We start from the raw sequence: 26,166 nt of genomic DNA on the forward strand, positions 1-26,166 counted from the left end.
GAGATTCAGGAAGGGACATCATGCCGTCGCTGTTTTTACTGCGGCATGGCAGCATCGGAAACAATGGAGGCGGACGATCACGACGTGGCATTCCTGCTCTTTTCTTTTCCACACATTTTTCTTGAACCTTCAAACTACGTGATGTCTCAATAACATGCTTCAATTCAGTGCCCATTTGGGGTCCTCCCATCGCGGATGAGGTGGAGATGAGCGTTTTTTACAGAGCTCGTTTCCCGAGTTGTCTCCGGTCAGCCAGCTGTGGGGCAGGCCCCTCCCAACTCAATGCCGACCAAAAATGAGTACTGTATATAAAAATGCGTAGAGGAAAATTAAACCCCAAAAAATTGACCTGCATGGTACCCCCAGTCAAAGAGGCGCGCGTTTAGTTTTTTCCCCCAAGTCATTTCTGCCTGTCAAAACTGTCGCCACTTCCAGGATCGCTACTTTTATGCACAAGTTTACAGGAAATACACGCAGCGCCACACCATATTCTTCTACAGTATTTGTTATTTTCCAAGTGGTGAGAGCGCAACTGAGCATCGATTGTAACATCCCAAGTAATGATGTCAGGCTTACGTTGTTTTATAAAGATTTGTTTCAATCACAACTCGGCGCCTGCTCGTAAAAGTGCTCTCCCTTCACTCTCGCTCCTGCATGATGCGTTAAACTGCGATCATGAAAAAAAACTGTGATCACAAAATAATGACAGTAATGTGTAGTGATTTCAAAATTTGCCGCGGGCAGGTAATGAGTTTCCGGTTCAGAGGTAAACCGCGCGGGCAACGACGTAACACATTAGGCTTCTCCTTTCTAAGCATGCGTAGTTTGCGCAAATGCAGGCGTACCTTGCAGAAGCGGGGGGGGGGGGGGGGGGGGGGGGGGGGGGGGCTTAAACGCACCTTAAACGAAGTGTCGAAAGGTAAAAAGATAGTCGGCAAAATACCCTGGAGAAAATTATCTGTCTCATTGCATTTATATCGCACATTATTATCAAGCAGTATGACATGTATCAGCCTACAGTGAATCTACTTAATTAGTTGAGCATTCCCCACAGTACACGTTTTTGTTGACGAATATTTTCCTGGGCTGAATTTTGTTCCACGTAATCATATGTTGAACTTTGGATGATTCAAAGGAGCTATTGAGAAGTATCTCAGTATGGAATTGGAGGTGGAGTGCCATCTTCTTCACAAGATGATGATTTCCCCAAATGTACAATTCAAGGTAATGCTGGGCAATGTTGTGTACATAGTTAAGAGATCAAGAATCAAGAAAGATGCACATAAGGTTACAATTTTAATACATTTTTACAAAAATATAGGCCCCTTGGTATTATTTTGCTTAGGGCCCCCACATGGCCTGGGCCGGCCCTGATCGGGGGTCAGCAACCCGTGTTTTGAAAGCTGCATGCGGCTCTTTAGCGCTGCCCTAGTGTCTTCCTGGAGCGTTTTTGTTTGAAAATAGACAAAGATGGTTGAGGGAAATATATTTTTTGTTTTGATATGGTTTCGGTAGGAGGACAAAAATGACAAAAGCATTCGTAACATTTTCCAGTGCTGTAATAATGTGTAGAACAAATATTAAATTTCAACATTTCTGTCAATGAGGATTTGCGTCATAGCCTGCGACACACGTTTCTATCAGCAGGGCAGGATGCTATGGCGTTATATTGCTGCCTCTATACTGAGCGAGCAATAATGGATTTTGAGCACACCTCCTGCTCTCGCTCAATTTCTCTGCGCAGTCAGTTGAGCACAAGCTACGAACGTGTCACGAAGCCAACCAATCAGAGAGCTAGCGGAAGTACACTGGTTGGCTGTTTGCCCTCCAATTAGATCACTTGTTACATTCGCCCGGAAAAAGCAAGGGTGATGTACGACTTCAACTGGAGAAGGGTGACTTCTTTGAAACAACGTACGACAGTATTTATTATCATAATAATTATAATCACAAAAGTACATGAGACAATAATACATGAGACATTCCAAACAACGACATCAAAAATAGGATTTCTTTATTGCATTTCTATCATTTCATAAAAGCAATGAAACAATTCATTGAATATTGTAATGAAGTTAAACTTGAGGTGGCATCATACAACAGAGTAGTCACGTGGTGAGTTGGATGCACTGCAGGGAAAATAAACATTAAATCATGAAGCCTCTTTATTATATATTTTTAGCCGACTTCGTCATTTTGATAGTAGGCTAATATAGCTAATACAGATACATACAGCATGTGTTGCCTTCATTATTGTTTTTATTCAAGGCTTTTAATTTTTTGTGGCTCAAGACATATTTGTTTTTTGTTTTTTTTGGGTCCAACATGGCTCTTTCAATATTTTGGGTTGCTGTCCCCTGCTCTAGATGGAGCTACGCTAAAAGGAATGTCATACCATGATTAACCAATATTGATCCTTACAGTGGGGCAAATAAGTATTTAGTCAACCACCAATTGTGCAAGTGTTCCTACTTGAAAAGATTAGAGAGGCCTGCAATTGTCAACATGGGTAAACCTCAACCATGAGAGACAGAATGTGGGGGGAAAAAACAGAAAATCACATTCTTTGATTTTTAAAGAATTTATTTCCAATTAGAGTGGAAAATAAGTATTTGGTCACCTACAAACAAGCAAGATTTCTGGCTGTCAAAGAGGTCTAACTTCTTCTAACGAGGTCTAACGAGGTCTAACGAGGCTCCACTCGTTACCTGTATGAATAAATGGATGAATTTTAACTCATTATCGATATAAAAGACACCTGTCAACAATCTCAGTCAGTCACACTCCAAACTCCACTATGGCTAAGACCAAAGAGCTGTCGAAGGACACCAGAGACAAAATTGAAGACCTGCTCCAGGCTGGGAAGACTGAATCTGCAACAGTTAAAACGCTTCGTGTAAAGAAATCAACTGTGGGAGCAATTATTAGAAAATGGAAGACATACAAGACCACTGATAATCTCCCTCGATCTTGGGCTCCATGCGAGATCTCACCCCGTGGTGTCAAAATGATAACAAGAACGCTGAGCAAAAATCCCAGAACCACACGGGCAGACCTAGTGAATGACCAACAAAGAGCTGGGACCACGGTAACAAAGTCTACTATCAGTAACACAATTGGCCGCCAGGGACTCAAATCCAGCACTGCCAGACGTGTCCCCCTCCTGAAGAAAGTACACGTCCAGGCCCGTCTGCGGTTCGCTAGAGAGCATTTGGATGATCCAGAAGAGGACTGGGAGGATGTCTCATGGTCAGATGAAACCAAAATAGAACTTTTTGGTAGAAACACAGGTTCTCGTGTTTGGAGGAGAAAGAATACTGAATTGCATCCGAAGAACACCATACCCACTGTGAAGCATGGGGGTTCTGCAAATAAATTCTTTAAAAATCAAATAATTTGATTTTCTGTGGGATTTTTCCACATTCTGTCTCTCATGGTTGAGGTTTACCCATGTTGACAATTACAGGCCTTTCTAATATTTTCAAGTAGGAGAACTTGCACAATTAGTGGTTGACTAAATACGTATTTGCCCCACTGTATATAAGGCGCACATTTGGCATTTGAGAAATTTGAAGGATTTAAGTGAGCCTTTGCAGTGCAGAAAATACAGTAATCATGAAGGCTCCTTATGTATTTGAAGCCAACTTAGTCATTTTATGATAGTAGGCTAAGATAGCTAATATAGATACAGTCTATACAACATGTACTTCCTGCAAGGCTTTTGATTTTTTTTGCAGCTCCAGACATATTTGTTTTTTTTCATGTTCTTGTTTTTTTTTTTTTTTTTGTCCAATATTGCTCTTTCACCATTTTGGGCTGCCGACCCCTGCTCTATAGGAAAATATGTGCCGCCCAGGGTATTGCATCCAGCCACTGCTATTTTCAATAGCTGTTGAATCCACTCAAAAATGGGCAAACTGTGGTATCTCTGAAAGTTTTTTTTTAAAGCCTATCATAGGTTTGCGCACAAAATCATGCTCAAGCAGACTTTCAGACTATCAACCTTTAAGTAAATGGAAGTTTCTGAAATTATAAAATGAGAGTTTATTTGTTAAATGTTTGGATAATACCAAAAAGGGGGGGGGGGTGTTAAACAAAGCATCTATTGACTCCAGATGAAATCACATCTCATTCAGACACTGTACGAGAACTGTTTGCTTTTGATGGAGCACTTCAAATACAGTATATAATGTGGTTATTTCATCTGTGAGGGTTATGAGGAAGTCCTTGAAAAATGTTAATCCTGCTAATTGTTCTCTGTCTTAAAGTTTGCTTTACATAACGAACTCTTACAAAACACTTTTGAAAGTCACATAGAGCTTGACAGCATGTTGTCCTCACATTGGCCACAGAAGCCAAAAGCCATCCTCTGCAAATGATCCTCACCAACCCCCACCCCACCCATCACATGGGGGGTCCTACAGGCAGTCAGGCTGCCTTTGTGACTGATTGTTTTTATCTGTGGCCCTGTCACTACAGATGGAGAAATATCTCTGCCTGAGGTGGCGCCCATCTTGCCCGTTATTATTTTTGTTATTGACATAAGTGATGAACCTTTGATGCTCGTTTCACGTCCAACATCGATGCAATTAAATCAGCGCCATATCCAGGCTGGCGTGTGGCAGAGTAATGGGTCCAATAGCCTCTTCAACAAAATAATAACGTGATTCCGCGAGGGAGAATTACAGCCTGCTACTGTATGTGTGATTCCATATGGATCAGTTTGATACATGACAGGAAGGCTAATGCATTGTTATTACCGTGCAGCTACCTGTTGCTAACAAACAATTTAAAAAGCCATCCCAGATGGTGTTAAAAAGGTGGTCAAGAAAGTCTGCCCCACTTTCCATAAAGAAGGTAATATGAGGTGATGAATATGCTAATGGTGCTCATTCTAAGGGGACTGTCTCTTTTCAGAGGGGAAGATCTGCTTCTGCTATAGATTCGATTAATTCCTCTTCATGCCACTCCTCATTTTGGTGTTCCACTCCCACCTCGCCCCCCGCTTCCCTGCTCATGCTGTCGGGCCGATGATATTAGACGAACAATCGCAGAAACAAAATGAGCTGGAACAACCAAGATGGGAACAGATGGCATATAATTGCCTGGCGGAGGAAGCCAGGGAGTCAATTTTTACCCGTCCCAGAGGAGTTGCACTTGTGGTGGTAGGAGGGGTCGGGTTAGAGTGGGGGGTTTAGTGCAGGTGCATTTGTTTTGATCAGATATAGCCTGGAGGAAGCATGTGAAAAAGATTCATCACAGGCACATTAGGCTGAGAGAGTTAACAAGGCGCAGTAGCTGAGACTTCAATCAGAAGTTTTGACTGGGCCAAGGCATCACACATGAATCCCACACTCATGTGTTGCACAAACTGTCAGACAGTCCCGAGACTAGCCAACTCAATTCAACACTCATTTAACAAAGTAACACTACAAATAAGGTGTGACAGTTTTGCGATGAGAACAAAATTATAAAGATGACAGAATATATATAGATATATATAGATATACTATATATATATATATATATATATATATATATATATATATATATATATATATATATATATATATATATATATATATATATATATATATATATATATATATATATATATATATATATATATACAGACATACATACATACACACACTGTATAAAATTATAAAGATGACAGAATATATATATATATACATATATATATATATATACTGTGTATATATATACACTGTGTATATATATATATATATATACTGTATAAAACTAAACTTTACTATAAAACCTAAACATACTAACTTTAAACATGTCACAACTGTTTTTGTGTCATAATGTGATGCCATGAGATAGGAATGTACAGGATTGCCCCGAATATAAGGCGACCCTGATTATAAGACGACCCCCCCCCCCTTTTCAAAACTCAAGATTGAAAAAAGCCTTTTGAACACCAAATTAATTTTTATACAGGAAATAATTACAGTACATCTGAAACAAATGATTATAATAATATATTTGAGAGAAAAAGCATTTTATTTTGCCCCATTCAAATCTTAATATCTGAGCATTTAAATATGTAAACTAAAGTGCAATCACATTCGTAAATGACTGGCTTCTGGTTTTTGAAATGTAAATAAATCAATCTATTGTGATAAAACAACAAAATTGCAATAACTGAAGTCTAACTGTAACTGTAGTCTTGTAACAAATCTGAATAAGGAAAGACATTGCAATAAAATAATGCAAACTGGTTAAACTTGAGAGTAGCTGAGATCTGTCATGACAGAACATCGCTTCATTGATATCTGGCACCATCTAGCGTCGTAAATGGGTATAACGTCTAGACCGCGAATATAAGACGACCCCCATTTTTCAGTCTTATTTCAATGCAAAAAACACTGTCTTATATTCGGGCCAATACGGTAATTCCTCAGTGACAACACTTTTCTAAAATCATCCTTCCTCACCGAAATTAATGGAATTCAATTCCACCCTTTCCCCTGCCTCTGTTAGAAAAAAAAATATTCATCAAAAAATTGTGAAAATGCAAACATTGGAAAATAAAACACAAACCACAGGATCTGTAATATTGTCACTGATTTGTTGTTTTTCTTTGGGCATTGGGGTTTCTTAAGAATCCTATTAGATGTAGTACAAGATGAAGTTACAGTGGGGATGATTTTTGTTCACTGAAAGTTTTACTTGTATACTCCTGTTATCTTTCACATGAAACATGTTTATATTAACTGGTTGAAATTAAAAATTTCACGTATATAACAGTGTAATGGTATACAAACTTTAACCTTCAAATAGTGTTTGGAAAAAAAGCCTTTTTATTTACCCTGTTGTACTGAACCCGCACCGAACCGTGATCCCCGTACCAAGGTACGTACTGAACAGTGACTTGTGTGTATCGTCACACACCTAATATACACTGCTCACATAAATTAAAGGAACTAAGTGTTCTTTTAATTTTTGTTAGCAATATATATATATATATATATATATATATATATATATATATATATATATATATATATATATATTAGGACTGTCAAAATTATCGCGTTAACGGGCGTTAATTAATTTTTTAAATTAATCACGTTAAAATATTTGACGCAATTAACGCAGATGCCCCGCTCAGAGAGTTTTAAATGACAGTACATATTGAAACGCTCACTTGTTGTGTGTTATGGAGTTTTGCCGCCCTCTGCTGGCGCTTGGGTGCAACTGATTTTATAGGCATCCATGAGCATTGAGTAAGTAATTATTGACATCAACAATGGCGGGCTACTAGTTTATTTTTTGATTGAAAATTTTACAAATTTTATTAAAACGAAAACATTAAGAGGGGTTTTAATATAAAATTTCTCTAACTTGTACAACATTTTTCTATTAAGAACTACAAGTCTTTCTATCCACGGATCGCTTTAACAGAATGTTATTAATGTTAATGCCATCTTGTTGATTTATTGTTATAATAAACAAATAGTCCCTATGTACCGTATGTTGAATGTATATATCCGTCTTGTGTCTTATCTTTCCATTCCAACAATAATTTACAGAAAAATATGGCATATTTTATAGATGGTTTGAATTGCGATTAATTACGATTAATTAATTTTTAAGCTGTAATTAACTCGATTAAAAATTTTAATCGTTTGACAGCCCTAATATATATATATATACACAGGGGTGCACATAAGTGGTCCGCATGCGCGCATGCGTACTGGACGTAGACAAACGCGCTGGCCCTCAACGGTTTCCATACGCTTTTGCGTACCGATGGCTGACCACTGTTTTTGCGGCGGACATGAGAAAATCACTTCTCAAAATGTCAAAGAGGCAGGCCCCACTGAATAATTATTTTCGTGTTCCCCCACCCCCGTCAAAAGACAGACAGACGACAGAGACGTCACCGGAGCTATCGAAAAAAAGGACTTTTGCTGAAAAGTGGCTGCAGGAGGTACCATGGCTAGAAGCAAATGATGCTCGCACGGAAATATGGTACAAAATTTGCCGTGAGAATCCGAATGTTGCCGATAAGAGCAGCGCATTTTATGTAGGGTCAAAGAATTTCAGCCACCCAAACTTTGAAAAGTACGAAAAAAAAACAGAGAGCATGTGGCAATTAAGCAAACAGGACCCCACTCGTCCTATGGACAAGTGGAAGAAAAGCGCCATGCACTGACAAATGTGTTTTTGCTCGCATTTCACAAAGCTAAACATGCACGTATAATAAGGAGGATATCCCACTTTTACAAAGACTTGGCGTTAATGTGGGAGCCGCATAATGCCCTTTATTTTGAATTAGTGCTTTTATGTTTATTTCTTTACATTTCACTTCAAAGTAATGGCAATTTTGTTGTGCCAGTTGATGTTAATCAAGCATTAATTGTTAATGTAATTATTTAAAGGTAATTGGCTATAAGTAAAGCTTGTCATAATTTTATCGCATCAGGCGGGTCGGCTCTCAAACTCAATGAGGACCAAGTCACATCTCCAGGTCCTCCTCTGAGAACCTGGGCAAAAAAAATATGTGCACCCCTTGTATATACAGTATATATAGATATATTTTTCAATATGTAGGTGAGGCTCCTAATCCTCTGCATCGCCAATCTATACTCTAATTGTTTTTGAATAAAGGTTCATGAATATGTCATTCAAGATCAATTCAGGGCAAGTGACTATTTTTGATGATTTAAAAAAATATATGTATTTATATATATTGTAGCGTCTACAAGGGCAACGCTGACTTGATGATGATAATGCACACTCAGCAGGAAAACAGTACATTATTTTCAATTAATTGTACCCACCGGGAAACCACAAACTGTATGTAAGAAAAAAAAGTTTGCCCGTAAGTTTAAGATGACGCTTGCCACGCTAACTGCTAATGCTAATGAAAATATTAATGCAATGCTAATGCTCAGAGCCAACAAGCCAATCATGATTGCATTTGCAACAATGTCGCCACCCCCTTCCTTTCTACCCCCTCCCACCGTATCTCCCAGGCAGCTGTGATTAAATCAGACAACTTGCGCCTCATTCAACCAAAGTGTAGTAACGCGCCCCTTCACATCCTCAGTAATGATAAAGGCATTGCAAAGATGGGAAAAGTAATTAATTAGATTACTAAAACTGGAATAAATAACGCCGCTAGAAATGCCGTTATACTCTAACGCCGTTATTAACAACACTAACAAACATACGGTATAGACCCCACTCACATGACGTCACAACCACGCCTCCGCGCCATATTGTCCATCAGCTCGTCGTGTTTACGCATTACCGCTACGTAAATTCCTTCTATTATGGCGTGTTTTTTTTGCTCGTTAACATTAGTAATCAAAATGGTGAAGGCGTGTGTGGCGGTTGGTTGCAGTAACAGAGAAGATAGACGGAGAGACTTGAAGTTCTACCGTGTTCCGAAAGACCCGGAGAGGGGAGCGAGATGTACTGCTGCAATTCGATGAGAAAAACTGGGCACCAAACGATCACCACAGATTATGTAGTAGTCATTTTATATCTGGTAAGATGCATTTAATATATATTTAGAGGGTTTTGGGCTGACAACCACAATTAAGATCATTGCGAGGCTAATCGCCGACAACAAACAGTTTCAAATTCAAGATGTTTATTTCTTCCACCATCATTATTTTTTTAATAATATTTAGCTGGTACCAAGTGAAAGAAGCTGGCCTCGTCTACGGATCATCAGTTAAACAGGGGTATCCAAACTTATTGCAAAGGGGGCCAGATTTGGTGTGGTAAAAATGTGGGGGGCTACCTTGGCTGATTTACGTAGAACAATATATTTAAACAAATTTTTAACAATCCCTTCTGTGTGTCACATTTACTTTATTTATTTATTTTTTTATTATTTCATAATTTCAATATTCTCGCCTTTGTGGCGTTCTCTTTCGACCCTCGGGATCTTGTGAAATACTGCTGCTGTGAAATTAAACTAACTTCAAGTTGCTTTAATTTCTCGCTGCGTATCTTCCCTGTAATGCTGTACATGTTAGCGTGTCTTGTTTGGTAATATCGCGTCACATCGAACTCTTTGAAAACAGCGACTGTCTCTTTGCAAATGAGGCAGACACAGTTGTTGCGTATTTTGTTGAAGAAATAGTCCAATATCCACCTATCCTTGAAGCGTCGGCCATCGCAGTCAACTTTTTTTTTTTATTGATTGTCGCCATTTTAGAAAATTTGAAGTAAAGGGTCACACGGGCGTAATGTTGCTTAGAGTGCTGCTGTTAAAGTTTTTCAAACTTTCGTGAGAATACGCTGAGTTTCTGTGGACAAGATAGTTGTAAATATCAGCGTAGCAGATGTCAGGCAGAGACAGCGAAGACAGCGGGTCGAAAAATATCGATTTAGGCATCAAATATGGATCTGGCGAATGGATCGACCGAAGCTTTTCCACATAACGCCTTTTATGCAACACATCCAATGAGTTTATAGCGTCTGAAAGCACCGGGGCTTCCATGAATTGCACTATAAATTGCACGACAAATTGAAACCATTGAGAATACGGATAAACAATGATGGACCATATGGTGGCCGGATACAGCGACACGTCATTGTGTGACGTTGGTGAGTGGGGTCTATACCAGAATCAATCAAAACCGAACATTCTATGGTAGTCTGCAATGGACCTATCGCAAAGCCCCGCCTCCTTGTAAAACTCGAACAATCCAAGTTCTGTCAAATTCTCTTGTGGACAGTGACCGAGTGAACGAGTGATTTATTGACGTTAGCGGGAGTTCAAAAAAAATTTTATTTTATTTTTTTAATGAATTTTGTCTAGAAGCAGACAGAGAGCGTTGCAGTATGCAGTGGAATGGTATGTTCATGGTATTAAACTTTACAGACAGGCGACCATTATCATAATCGATGCTACCACTCGCAATTAAAAAAAGGAGAAACCCCACAGGTCGAATATCTATCCAGCTATAACGTTAGCTACTTAGCAACATTATGTCATGTGGTCTGTCAGATTTTTCTCTTTGCATTCACTTGCATTCTCAATATTATCCAGAGGTGCTAAATAAATAACTTACATCATAAACATACATGTGCAACATGAATACGGCAAAAATAAATACTTAAGACAAACGATAAGAGAGCGGCGTTCAGTTGAAATGACTGCAGCCACATGCTAGGTGTGTGTAGGAACTTTCCTTTGTGCGCATTCATGACCAAACGTAAGTCTGTATTTCTTTTTTTATAGAAAATTTGTGGTGTTTACTTTGGACTTTCGGTGCTGGGGTCTCAACATCTTATATTAGGTATATTTTATTCTATTTGCGTACTGACATGTTAACAAACAAGTAGGCAGTCAAATGTTAGCAAACTAACAAATACAGGTAGTCCCTGGGTTACTAACAAGTTCCGTTCCTGGCGACGTACCCCGAATTTCCGCGTAAGTTGTAATTAAGTAGTATTTAAGTAGTAGGTAGTAATTAAGTTTAAGTACCCATAAATACCCCCTAAATCTCAAAATAACTATCCAAAAACATGCATTCTGTGCCATTGTACTGTCCTCACCAAGACATTGGAGCTAAATCCTAGCTAGGCAGCGACCTAAGCTGTAATCTTTATCCCTCTCTCAATCGGCTGCGTGACTTTTTCGTGGAAGCGAATGCGCTCTTCCTCATGTGTGCACATGTGCTCTTCTTCGTGTGCACAAATACGTTCTTTTTCGTTTTTTTAAAAAAAAAATTTAATTGAACAAACAACAAAATATAAACTCTTAAAGAGAATACATGAATACAATGAAGTTTTACGATATAAACCAAGACATAAAACATAATCTTTGATCAGAGGCGCCGCGTCCCATTAGGCAAACCAGGCAATTGCCTAGGGCCCCCAGCCAGCAGGGACCCCAAGAGGGCCAACAAATTTAGCACACGCAGCTTTACTGCACTTTCGCAGCGACAAGTGCGACAGTGCCAGTGAAAGCCTTGTGTCTGAGTTACCTGAAGGGGCCCCTTCACTCACTCTACACTACCCTCCCTCCCTCACGTGACTCAGAGTGAGCGGTGATTTGGCTTTTTTTTAAATTGGTGTATATCCAAAATGAAGAGAAGTTATCCTTCTGGAAGCAACAAAAGAAGGGGAAAAAAGCAGAAGAGGAGAAAAGGAAGCAAGACAGCGGTGAGTGTACTATGTTACTGTAGTTTTATGTCCGAATGTAGTAGAAGCCGGGAACTTTGAGTGTCCTAAAAAGCGCTGTATGAGACCGAGGCGTTATCATACATTTATTAAATATACAATTGCTCCAAGTCCAACTGTCCCCCTTACTTGCACACGCTCGAAGGGCCCCATGTTGCTTGTTGCCTTGCTACGCCTCTGTCTATGATATTATGAAACAAATTTTTTGAATTAGAGGAATCCAAACCCATATAACTTAGGCAATTAAATGACAGATCGGGAGCAATAAATACAATTTGTAATTACACAACAAATATAACGGGCAAAATCACTACAGAGCTTCTTGACATAATGTCTTTGTTCACACAACTCGTGGGAAGAATGCAATTTTTCAAATTCCTTCATAAAGACAACAAAGGAAGGCCTATTTTTTCTCCATCTAGCAGAGTCAATATGGTATTTACCCAACAACAAAATAACACTGACAATAGCCGATACAGAAGGGTCCAAACCATCCATGAAAAAAAGAACTCGTTATAAGTCAAATTTTGGAATACCAGCCTCCACGGAAGTCCTACCTGCTCTACGCTTCCTGCACCAAAATAAAAGCATGCATCACAAAACAAAAGTCAACATCATAATCAAATACACATTTCGCCAAAAGGTGGAACAGTCATATTAATAAAATAAAAATAAGATACTATGACGTAGAAGAAGGTACTGTTTAAGCAACTAAAAAAAAAAAAAAAACCAGCTGAAAACAAAATGGCGGACGAAACTCGCTTGCCGTAAAGTCAAAATCACGTAAGTATGGTAGGTCATAACCCGGTAGGTCATACTACCCGTTTTCCCAAATCGATCATTAACTTACCTTAGCATAAGTGTCCTTCGGTGACTGTCTTGACATTCTGTCGTTTATGTGGTCGACGGCAGTGCCTTATCCATAGCCAGAGGTGGGTAGTAACGCGTTACATATGTTCCGTTACATTTACTTGAGTAACTTTTTGAGAAAAATGTACTTCTAAGAGAAGTTTTATCAAGCCATACTTTATATTTTTACTTGAGTAGATTTGTGAAGAAAAAACGCTACTCTCACACCGCTACTTTGGGCTACTCAAGAGTCGTTACATTTTTCTTCTTTGTTCTACATATTAAATTCTTTTTTTTTTTTTGCCAGCGATGCCAAGAGTAGCTTGACTAATTTCACCAATGAGACCTCGTAACAATAATCACATGACTCCATGATACCAATCTGACGTGAGCTTGCTGTTCTATGATCACGCCAGCCTGCTCAATCACGTGGCGTCTTTAAAGCACTGTAAAGAAAGAAGCATTTGACATAGAACACTGCTCTCAACATGACTCGAAAGCGCGGATTTTAACATCTCCCATTTTATTTGGCACCGAATGACTACGGAAAACCGGAGATATGATTGATTTAATTTTATAATAGTAACTATGAACTAACTACAGTATTCACTATTCAAACTAGGAACTATTTTCTTCACTAGAGGGCACTCATGCTTTGGACGAATAATGCTTCGTTTTTGTGTTTTTTTCCCTCTCGCCAGATTTAAATGACCCCCCTCCCCTTTGGCTAAATATGGTTATGTAATTATTTATCTATTTATTGTATGGTATCATTATACCAACAGTTCATATAGACAAGTTTGTGCTGAGAAAAAGAATACCATTGTTTAAAAAAAATAAATAAGTGAGAATTCTTTTCACCAAATATTTTTTTACTTGTACTTGAGTACTTTTTTGGATGACTACTTTTACTTTTACTTGAGTAAAATTTTTGGCTACTCTACCCACCTCCGTCCATAGCTTGCATTTGGCGAGCTATTTTTTAAGGCTTTGAAAAAAGCACCAAAAAAATTCCTTCCCCCCTATCTTTCAGGATACCGGATGTTGGAATTGCAGGTACCCCACACACAGTGTTAAACCATTGGGTTTTTGCAATTTTAAAGTTAGAAAAAAGATGTTTAAGTAAGTCACGAGCACACAGTACATTCCTATGCAACTTGCCGCCTGGTGTCCAACTTTTGTGATTTAGCATAAGGTCCACTACTGACTATCATACGGGGTTGGTGAAAAGCAACTAAGTATTAAAACTGATATTCATTTAATAAAATATATCTTATTAAATTACTCCTTAACTAGCCTGTTAATTTCTTAATTTATGTGCCTTTTTAATACACTAAATACAAATCAGTTGCTGTCTCCTGGAACCAGAGATTTAAAATGGAAAAAAAAAGACAAGAAAAATAAACAACTCATTTTCCTCAATTTGTGGTATGTCTGTATTTTTGTTTTTACTCTTCAAGTTTTGGGGCAATAGTTTTTGAAAAGGACCGTGTGTGCATTACTACTGGAAATATAGATGACGTTCATGACCGATTCTTGATGTCTGAAGTAAACTAGATACAGCCACTTCATCCTTGGACCTGAATCAGTCACACACTGTTTGAAGGAATATTTTTTTCTGGGCACTTCAAGCCTTCAGACCACATCTGTTCAATTACCAGCATGGAAAGTGCATTACCATTGGCTTTGTTGTTGAAGATGCTTGATTTTCTAGGTGGAAAAAAAAAGTGGATGAATTTGTAATGCAGTGATCCCCGTCACTTCTTTTTACAATCACAAACTTGCTTTGGCCGACCAATATCAAACTAATAAATTACAGCCACCATCTCCCACATAACTAGCTGATAAATAAAAAAAAAAAAAAAGGATTTGCCGTAGTCTGCAGCTGTGACCCAGGGTTACCTAGCAACAGGTCATGCCCAGACAAGATGCACAAGGTGGAGATACACCTCTCTAAGGAGCGAGAGCAGAGAGAGGGGGGTGTCAGGGTGGGTGACAACGGGTCTCATTCTTGCTCTCTGTGACCCTTGACAGATAGAAAACGCACTCAGAGGAAACGGAGTTTGATTGACAACCATAGTTGAGGAACCTACGATTGCCTGGTTGAGGTAGACACAATAGACATAAGATTTCCATTGCAGACATGAAGCCTCACCCTAAAGGTGAAAAACTTTCACAATGTGTTTACGTCTTGAACATGTAGTAAATAGAAACTTAAGTACAGGTATTTTTTAACAAAATTTTAAGAAATCCCTTCCAATTACCTTTTTGATTATGATGTCAAGGTCAACAGTAGTTGGTCATGGCTAGAAATGTTTTGTCTGCAGGCCTAAGATCCCAAGAAATTGACCCTTGCAACATGTTGGTGGTGTCTTACCATAATGTATAGTATGAACAGTCAAGGCACATCTTTTTGAATGAATGCCTGACACAGTCAATAGGATACCGACTTGAATCAGCAATGCCAGAACAGCTGTATGTGTTACTCAAGTCACATGTCTGCTATTTGCTGGTTAGGTAAGACTAATATTTACCAATAGTGTCCTTCCTTTTAGAAAAAAAAAAAAAAATACTAAGGAGATTATACACTCGCATGAAAAGACCTATATTAGCTGCCCGCTTAGTTTCTTTCCCCTTTATCTCTAGCATACCACTCTGCTACATTGTTTATATTAATTTAACCCCACAACCTTTAAAGTGAATGTAACATTTATCGTGAATGGAAACTGGAATTAGGTTGCACAGAAGTGAGCAGTGGAAAAATAAGCACAGTTAGCAATTAGTCGTTGTACTTACATTCTTAGACACAGCATTAACCTAACACAACTAGCATAACCAGATTTTAAAATCCATCCTCACAGGGCCTGAGTGCTATCCTCTGATTGATTGGTCAGTGAAAAAAATTGTTTTAGCCAACTCCAACTTGCACGATATGTTTCAAAATAAGCATGTCAAAAAAAGAGTAGGATAATTTAGTGTACTGGAATGTATAAAGGAATATAGACCCTACCTACGTGACGTCACAACTCCGCTCTCCTGAATGGTACCGCCCACTTGTCCGTCAAAACATAGTGTTAACCTGTTACGGCTACGTACATTTCTCCTATTTACGGCGTGTTTTTCTGCTCCTTAACATTAATAATCAAAATGGTGAAGGCGTGTGTGGCTGTTGGTTGCACTAACAGAGAAGATGGAAGGAGAGACTTGAAGTTTTACCGTATTCCGAGGGATCCAAAGAGAGCGAAATGGACGGCTGCAATTCGACGTGAAAACTGGGCACCAAAAAATCACCACAGACTATGTAGTAGTCATTTTATATCCGGTAAGATGCATTTAAGATATACTTAGAGGGTTTTGGGCTGACAAATAACCACAATTAAGATCATTGCGAGGCTAATCGCCGACAACATACGACGTAGTACGACATAGTTTCAAATTCAAGATGTTTGTGACTTCCCTTTCTTCCACCATCGTTATTTTTTGAATAATATTTAGCTGGTACCAAGTGAAAGAAACTGGCCTCGTCTACGGGGCTGACAAATAACCACAATTAACATCATTGCGAGGCTAATCGCCGACAACATACGACGTAGTACGACATAGTTTCAAATTCAAGATGTTTGTGACTTCCCTTTCTTCCAACATCGTTATTTTTTGAATAATATTTAGCTGGTACCAAGTGAAAGAAACTGGCCTCGTCTACGGGGCTGACAAATAACCACAATTAAGATCATTGCTAGGCTAATCGCCGACAACATACACGTATGTATGTAGTGAGAGTGCTATCGCTAAACCATATAAACATTAAAAGCCTTAACTCCATTGACAAACGACATGAAATACATTAGACTTGACAGTGGATGTTAGCAATAACAAAAGATTTTGAATTGAAAATTTCGTAACTCACCTTTCCAAGCACAAGATAGATTCCTGCCGAATTTTCGTGGACGAGGACCTCTTTCACCCAACCAGCAACGAAGTATTTATAAGCCTCCAAGCTCTTGAAGTTTTTCATATTTTCGTGAGAATAGGCTGATTTAGTGTGGACAAGATAATTGTAAATATCTGCGTAGCAGATGTCAGGCAGACAGGGCGAAGACAGTGGGTCGAAAAACATCGATTTGGGCATCAAATATGGATCTGGCGACTGTATAGAACGAAGCTTTTCCTCATAACGCCTTTTATGCAACAGATCCAGTGAGTTTGCTGCATCAGAAAGCACCGGGTCTTCCATGAAATGCATTTTAAATTCCGCCATCAATTGAAAACAATGCTAATACAGAGTCAAAATGACGGACAAGTGGGCGGAACCATACAGCGAGCACGTGGTTTTGTGACGTAGGTGGGTAGGGTCTATACAAGACTCTACATAACGTCCACAAACAACTCAGGCAAAAAATAGCTTCTCCCCAACATACGAAGGTCTTTTTCTCAAAGCACAAATGTAGTAAGTATCACTTAGTCATCAATACTTCCCGGACTCAATTACTATTTTACTACTGGTCAAAACTTTGGTCCCTTTGAAAAAACAGTACACAACAAATACCGTACATGGGATTTTCAGAGAATAACTGAAACCAGCATACAGAGGACTCAAAAGCAAATGTGTTCCCTGTACATTTGATTTTCCACTTTGAGAAGCTTGTGTGTGTGTTTCTAGTGTCAACATGCTCTTTTACAGCAGTGACCAATCAATTTGAGAGGAATGAAAGTTAAATGACAGGCCTAAAAAGATTGCACAACCACAGACAGCAGTGTACAAAATCTTTGCCAGTACAGCACGGCCTCAAATGAGAGATGCTGCTTTTGGTAGCATCCTCCCCCTTGCAACCGTGCTTTTCCTCCTCCTCTGTTGCCTGTGTGACAAACCCTCAAGGGGACTATGCAGCTGTGTGGGGTTAGCACATGGTCGAGTGAGGGGCCACACACACAAACACACAAACACTGACAGATTGCAATGAGTTCTGCTTTTAATGACAATATTTTACTGGGATGTTTGATGGCATTGAATCTCTGTCAATGTAAAACAAAAACACATCTTTCATTTACACTGGACTTTGTGGTGGTAAATCCATGAGGGGAAGTGGAATTTCACTTCCTGAAGCCCAACTGCACAACAAATCCTCATCATATTTGAATACTGTATGCTTTTTGACGTCAGGGAATAAAACATGAAGATATTCAAGTAAAGGGGAATTTATATGTGCCACTGCTCAAAAAGTGGATATGACTTGGAAATGTTATTTTAAAGCACTAGTAGAGGTGGGTAGTGTAGCCAACCATTTTATTCAAGTAAGAGAAGCGTTACTTCAAAATAATATTACTCAAGTCAAAGTAAAAGTACTCATGCAAAAATTTACTCAAGAACAAGTAAATAAGTTTTCGGTGAAATGAATACTCAAGTAATGAGTAATCGCTTACAAAGTCTGATTTTTTTTTAACAATGGTGTGGTTTTTTTGTTTTAATCTGCAGAACGTCATCTATATGAAATATTATTAGGTCCCAAAAAAATACACTTAAATCATCCAATTCCGACAAAAAAAATCTACAGAAATTAAATATCACCATCATCATCAAAGAGCATGAGTGCCTCTAGTGGAGAAAACATATTTTCTACCATGAAATTAAAATGATCATATCTCTGGTTTTCCGTGGTCTGTTTGTTTTTGTTTTTATGGCGCTGTAAGGGCTCCATGAGATTGAAAAGGCAGGTGTGATAATCAGACATCCGAATGCAAGCTTGTGTCTGGTAATGTGACTGTACTATTACGTCTGATTGGTATAATTGATGGCAGATGTGCATGTACTGCAAAAGCAACTATCTACGTATGTTATTCCTGTTTGGGGTTTTTTGAATGGCGTTTCTTCGGCGCTCTGCACAGCCCAAACCGTTTGGCCCATCGACAACATTCGAATACCGAAATGACCGGAATTCTCATGCGACGCAGGGAATCTTTCGAATGAACCAGAAAAAATTACTGTTCGTGCCAAAACATGTTTTTGTTTTTTTGTTTTTTTTGAAAAAAAAAATTTCGGAACTTCAAGTCACCTTAGTGTTTTCTGCCATATATATATATATATATATATATATATATATATATATATATATATATATATATATATATATATATATATATATATATATATATATATATATATAATATCTGAAAATGACGTTTGGTATCATATTGTGCTGTCATAAAGTGATTACTAGTATTATTTTTCACAGTAGAAGGATAAAAAAGAGCTACAAAATTGGACGTCTATCATTGTAATGGCACTGAAAGAGTTAGAAGCCCCAGTACCCTGTTGACGCTTGTTTACCAGTTGATGATGCTGATGTTGATAATGGGCCAAGGTAGTTCACCCATCAACCATTTACAAAGTATTAATAAGAGTTTTAAATGTGGTCATGAAACGAATTAAACACCAATCTCATGCATGCATAAGCAAAAAATTTAGCAAGTTATTTTTGGGGCAACCCAGTGACATATGACCTGGCGCCTATCTAATTTCAAAGCGCACACCATCTAAGGCGGGTGTGAGTAAAACGGCATACTTGACAGATGTTAACAGCTTTGATTAAAAATACATAGTGTGCAAGCTGCCCCACATCCCGGGATCTAATTGCGATTGGTCTCTGTTATGATCGCACCTGCTCACATTCAGTCAATCGTTTCGCCGATTTTGCATTCAAATGTCATGAGCATCAAGTTGATCTTGATCCATCTTTCTGATGGGATTTCACAGCAGATAACAGAGTGAGAAAGGGTGAGCAAAGTGAAGCCATGAAGGACAATTCACATATCCTCTATAAGGGAGAGTACCAGGCACCCAATTTACACCTTTCTCTGTCCTGCAAAGCCCATCCAACATCCCCTGGTGGCAGACCGGTTCTGTCACCACCTGGTTGGTATGATAAGTATGTGTGTGTGTGTTTGTGTATGTTTGCAGGTAAGAGAGACCTGAGCTGGTGGAAAGCTATTATAACCTAATATTTCATTTTCAGGACAGGTAATTTTACCCAAGGGTTTCTTCAAAATTTATGCAGAAGAACACCACAAAAACAATAAAATGTCCAATAGTACAACATGCTATATACAGTAGTTTGTACAGGTAGCTCTTTCACATCTTACTGAACGGGAGAGGCATTCTCAGACAGGTATTCTGTAGAAAATACAGTAATGCAAACAAATTAAATTTCAAAAGATTAAAGAATATTATATATTGTTCCTGTTGCCAGGACAACTTTTCTAAGACTCAGGATTTTCTTTCAGGTCTTCTTTCTGTAGCCCCCTTTGTTTGGTTTGTAATGCTTGCATGCCCTGAAGCTTTTGTTTCCCAAAGTCTCAAAAACAAGTAGTTTCTTAATGAGCACAAATAACCGGCTGTTTTTGTCTTAATTTTACTAGGAGTGTATATTATTAATTTCATGATGATACAAGATCACTTGACATTTCCTAATATTACAAAGTCTGCCACAATTCAGTTCAAGGGCCTTCGATCAATTTGAATGATTAACAGGATATACTGTGGGGCAAATAAGTATTTAGTCAACCACCAATTGTGCAAGTTCTCCTACTTGAAATGATTAAAGAGGCCTGTAATTGTCAACATGGGTAAACCTCAACCATGAGAGACAGACTGCGGAAAAAAAAACAGAAAATCACATTGTTTGATTTTTAAAGAATTTATTTCCAAATTAGAGTAGAAAATAAGTATTTGGTCACCCTCAAACAAGCAATATTTCTGGCCATCAAAGAGGTCTAACTTCTTCTAACGAGGTCTAACGAGGCTCCACTCCTTACCTGTATTAATGGCACCTGTTTTAACTCATTATCGGTATAAAAGACACCTGTCCACAATCTCAGTCAGTCACACTCCAAACTCCACTATGGCCGAGACCAAAGAGCTGTCAAAGGACACCAGAGACAAAATTGTAGACCTGCACCAGGCTGGAAGACTGAATCTGCAATAGGTAAAGAAATCAACTGTGGGAGCAATTATTACAAAATGGAAGACATTCCACAGTCAATTTTTGTTCGACATTCAGTATTTTTTCCGAAGAAAGTCCCAAGACCACCATAGTTCTCTCCTTTGTGGTGAATTATAGTGCACCTATATGGCTCCCGAGCCATTCCTACACACACTAAGAATTGTGACGTGTTTATACTTCCACACTGCCTCGGCCAAATGATCCAAAGAGTTACTGAAAAGTGGGCATGACTGCGATTTCAGCTTCAGATTTCTGGACAATGAGACAAAGGTTCTTGAATTTTACATGAGGAATAAATACAGCAGGATCTAGATAAGGGCAACATTTCTGATACAATCTTAGAAATGGCAATGTAATGATATATTTTGATCACTGGTCACATATAGTTATAAAATAAAACATTTTAAGCATCATCCTTTACTGTTGCTTCATCCCAAAAAGTGCTTCCTCTCTGAGCGGAACTAAATTAGTAAGTGCCAATAAATGACAGTTTAAAGAAGCATAAAATGTGACTGGCAGGCTTTAAAATGATACACTTAGTGTACATGAGTCCCGTTTAAACATCTTGACAGGATTAGAGTGCAGTTAAACTGCTTTGCGGGCGCAGTTAATTGAAGACGATGAGCTTTTTAATAAAACGTGCAGTGTTAGCAGCTGACAAATGGCTTGGCTGACACACGGGGGAAATTGCATTTAATGGCATCAGGTATGCGCTTTGCTAGAGCTTATCACATTACACTGCTGGCTGCACATACACACACGCACATGTGCACACACGACTTGCTTTAATGTAGGTGTGTAGACGTGGGCATGTTGGCCCACTTGGACACACACACACGCTGAGTTTTACTTATCCGAAAAGCACAAGGTGTCTTCCCTTACGAAATGGCTAGATGTCGACGACAAAAATAATTGACATCATTAAAACAACAAGGCAGGGAAATCAAGATTAGATTTTGTACTAAATTGGGGCAATTTTTTTTCACATCCACTTGGCAGGAGTAAAATACACACTGATTTCGTATCTGCCACACTGGTGCTTGAAATACTGTAAGTTGCGTTTATTACAATTATAATCCACTCGTATCTCCAATTTTTGATCACAGCATTTGCAACATTTGTTTTTTCCAAACATTTAACTCATTGACGGAAATAGACATCCAATTCATTTCAACCTGGAGGGGGATATCAATGCCTTTGACAGCAATAAACGTCCAATCCATTTCAACTGCCAGTGAAAGATCATTGCTAGGCCCCCCAGTTGTCATCAGTGGCAGCCAATGAATTAATTAGGCAAAATCACATGAGATGATGATGAAGAGCACGACATCACAACCGCATGTTTTTATTTCATTTTATTTTTCTAAAATGTATTCAATAGTTCCACAAGTGAGACTTTATCTACAGAATATGTCATATTTGTGTGTGTTCTCAGTTCTTTTTTCTTTATGCAGCACCTGATTGAGCCAGATTGGCGGGGTAACACGACACACCTGTGCTTGATTAGGAAAGCTCAGTATTTAAGGAAGCCTGTCACCATCTGCAAGTGTCGGACTCTTGCTTGCTATTTGCCTTGCTTACCGCCTGTGTGTTCATCGTCATCCTTCGAGTTTCCCGACGTTCTACGGTCGTATTCTGGTTTGGTTAGCTTTACTTTAGTGCTCTTTTGGACTTTGTAGTTAGACTCTTGTACTCTGTTATATTCATGCATTTTAGCGTGCTCTCTTAGTTGTACTTGTTAAACTCGCGTTTGTTAGCGTGTCCTTAGTTGTACTTGTTAAACTCGCGTTTGTTAGCGTGCCCTTAGTTGTACTTGTTAAACTCGCGTTTGTTAGCGTGCTTCCTTTGTTGTACTTGTTAAACTCGCGTTTGTTAGCGTGCTCCTTTTGTTGTACTTATTAAATACAAACATTTACTCTACTGATCTCCTGGTCTGTGTTTTGGATCCACATTAACGGCTTGCCGTTCCTAACAGAATAGTCCGACCATGGATCCCACAGACTCGGAGAGTATTCGCCATGCACTTGCCGGTCATGGCCATACGATCAGTAAGCATGAACAATTATTAAATGAACTTGTGAACGTGACCACCGCATTAACCACTAGAATAGAAAATATGGCCCCACCTGCACGGACCGGTGGTGTAGGTAACGCTGCCGCGGCACCCGATCACTCCACCCCGTCTCCGGTTGTTCCACCGGCTTCTTTTCGGGAGCCGGTGTTGCCACACCCCCATCGTTATGAGGGAAAACCTGGCGCTTGCCAACAATTTTTGCACCAGTGCTCTCTTGTATTTGATCAACAGCCATATACGTTTGCAAGTGACAGGTCCCGTGTAGCGTATACTATGAGTCTCCTCGCCGGTAAAGCGGCCACTTGGGCAATGGCGGTGAGCAACGCTAATCCCGCGATCCGTCAATCGTTCGAGATTTTTAAAACTGAGTTTGTGAGGGTTTTTGATCACCCGGTTAGGGGCAGGGAGGCAGGCAGCCGCCTGCTGGATTTTTTTCAAGGCGATCTTAGCGTGGCGGACTACTCCATTCAATTTCGCATTTTGGCCGTGGAGTGCGGTTTTGGCGAAGCTGCGCTGTGTGGAATTTTTCGGCGGGGGTTGTCTTCTGCGGTGAAAGACGAATTGGCGGCCCGGGAGGATTCTTCGGGCTTGGAGGACCTGATTTCTTTGTCCGTAAAATTGGACAATCGGCTGAAGGAGCGTGAGAGGGAACGAGCCTTGGAGCAGCGGGGACGTCAGGGGTCGTCGTCATCGTGGAACGGCCCAGCTGGGGTCCGTGCTGAGGGCTTCATCGAATCGCCATCTGCCTCTACGCCGACGCGGAGTCCGGCCCTGACGGGGGAGGAGCCAATGCAACTCGGCGGCGGTCGTCTTCCTGCGGAGGAGCGGCGGAGACGGATGAGGGCAGGCTTGTGTCTTTACTGTGGCTTGCCGGGGCACCACATCTCCACCTGTGACGCGATTCCTTCACGTCGTCCTGGATCTTCGGCTCCTGAGGTTCCTCTCGCCCGAGGGGGGCCCAGGTTCGTACGTGATGGCAATCAGTCAAATGATTTGCCTCGCAACGAGTTGAAAGAACTAAAACAAACTCTAAGTGAAATGAGACTGCAATTGCCGGGAGAAGTTTCGCATGGTGGGGTTAATTTTAGGTTCACTGCCTTAATAGATTCGGGGGCAGATGACTGTTTCATGGACCAGAGTGTTGTTGATGCGCTTAAATGTCCATTAATAAGACTCTCTTCTCCCAAAAGGGTTTTAGATCTCGATGGGCGACCCCTGGCGGACGTAAGGTTTATAACGCCCCCGCTTAAAACCAAGTTGTCCGGGAATCATTTTGAGGTCCGTAGTTTTTTGATTATGCCATGCAAATCGGCTCCGGTTGTGCTAGGGCTCTCCTGGCTAAAAGTGCATAACCCTAATATTGACTGGGCTAAGACACAAGTAGTGACTTGGAGTTCCTTCTGCTACGCGCACTGTTTACGCTCGGCGTGCCTACTTCCTGATCAAGCCCAAACTGTTCCCGAGCCTGTTAATTTGGTAAATGTGCCTGCCGAATACCATGATCTCCAACACGTTTTTAGTATAGACCAGGCTAAGACCCTGCCCCCGCACCGTCCTTACGATTGCGCCATTGACTTGCAGCCCAATGCCCCTCTGCCTAGCTCGAGATTATACAAAGTCTCTAAACCTGAGCAGGAGGCTATGAAAGAATATATAACCTCTTCCTTGGCAACTGGCCTAATTCGCCCTTCGTCTTCACCATTGGGAGCAGGGTTTTTCTTCGTTGGTAAAAAAGATGGGGGTCTTCGGCCGTGCGTCGACTACCAGGGCCTTAACGAGATTACTGTTAAAAATAAATATCCACTGCCATTGTTAGATTCGGCCTTCGCACCGTTAAAATCAGCCACCATATATACTAAATTAGACTTACGCAGCGCTTACCATTTGGTTAGGATTCGGGATGGAGATGAGTGGAAAACCGCTTTCAAAACCCCGCTCGGACATTTTGAATACCTGGTCATGCCTTTTGGTCTGACTAATGCACCTGCCGTTTTCCAGAGCCTCATAAATGATGTGCTTCGTGACATGCTAAATATCTTTTGTTTTGTTTATTTAGATGACATTTTAATATTTTCAAGAAGCTTGCAGGAACACCGCCAACACGTCCGCATGGTCCTGCAAAGACTTCTGGAAAATAGGTTGTTTGTCAAGGCCGAGAAGTGCGAGTTTCACCGGGGGTCAATGCAGTTTCTTGGTTTTATCGTAGAAAAAGGGCAACTACGGCCTGACCCAGCCAAAATTCAGGCAGTGGCAGAGTGGCCAACCCCCACTTCACGTAAGCAGCTACAAAGATTCCTCGGGTTTGCTAATTTTTACAGGCGTTTTATCCGGAACTATAGTATGAGGGCCGAGCCCCTTACCAGGCTGACCTCTAATAAACGCCCATTTGTGTGGTCCTCGGTGGCGGAGGCCGCTTTTGTAAGTCTAAAAAGGGCATTCACTAGCTCTCCTGTCCTTGTTCACGCTGACTCAGATCTTCCTTTTGTGGTCGAGGTTGACGCGTCGAGTTCCGGAGTGGGGGCCATCCTATCCCAGAGGTCTGCAGTCGACCAGAGATTGCACCCCTGCGCCTTCTACTCTCGCCGCCTCACCCCCGCAGAGGCAAATTATGATGTCGGCAACAGGGAGCTGCTCGCTATAGTCCAGGCTTTGCAGGAATGGAGGCACTGGTTGGAGGGGACGGAGGTGCCGTTCCAGATACTCACTGACCATAAGAACTTGGAGTACCTTCGGGCTGCCAAGCGCCTCAACTCACGCCAGGCCCGTTGGGCGCTGTTCCTGACGCGTTTCAACTACGTGATTACTTACCGTCCAGGATCACGCAACGGGAAACCGGATGCCTTGTCGAGGATTCATGAACCAGTGGAGGAGAGGCCTTCAGAGGAGCCTGTTGTTCCTGAGAACCTGATCATCGGCGCACTACGATGGGAGGTCGAGCGGCTTGTGGAAGACTCTCTACGAGGTGTTAGGGTGCCCGGAGGCTGCCCTGCTGACAAACTTTTTGTTCCAGAAGCTCGGCGTGCGGGAGTGCTGAAGTGGGGGCACACCTCAAAGTTCGCCTGCCATCCG

Source organism: Corythoichthys intestinalis, chromosome 2 (genome assembly GCF_030265065.1).
Source record: "Corythoichthys intestinalis isolate RoL2023-P3 chromosome 2, ASM3026506v1, whole genome shotgun sequence".
NCBI classification, from domain to species: domain Eukaryota; kingdom Metazoa; phylum Chordata; class Actinopteri; order Syngnathiformes; family Syngnathidae; genus Corythoichthys; species Corythoichthys intestinalis.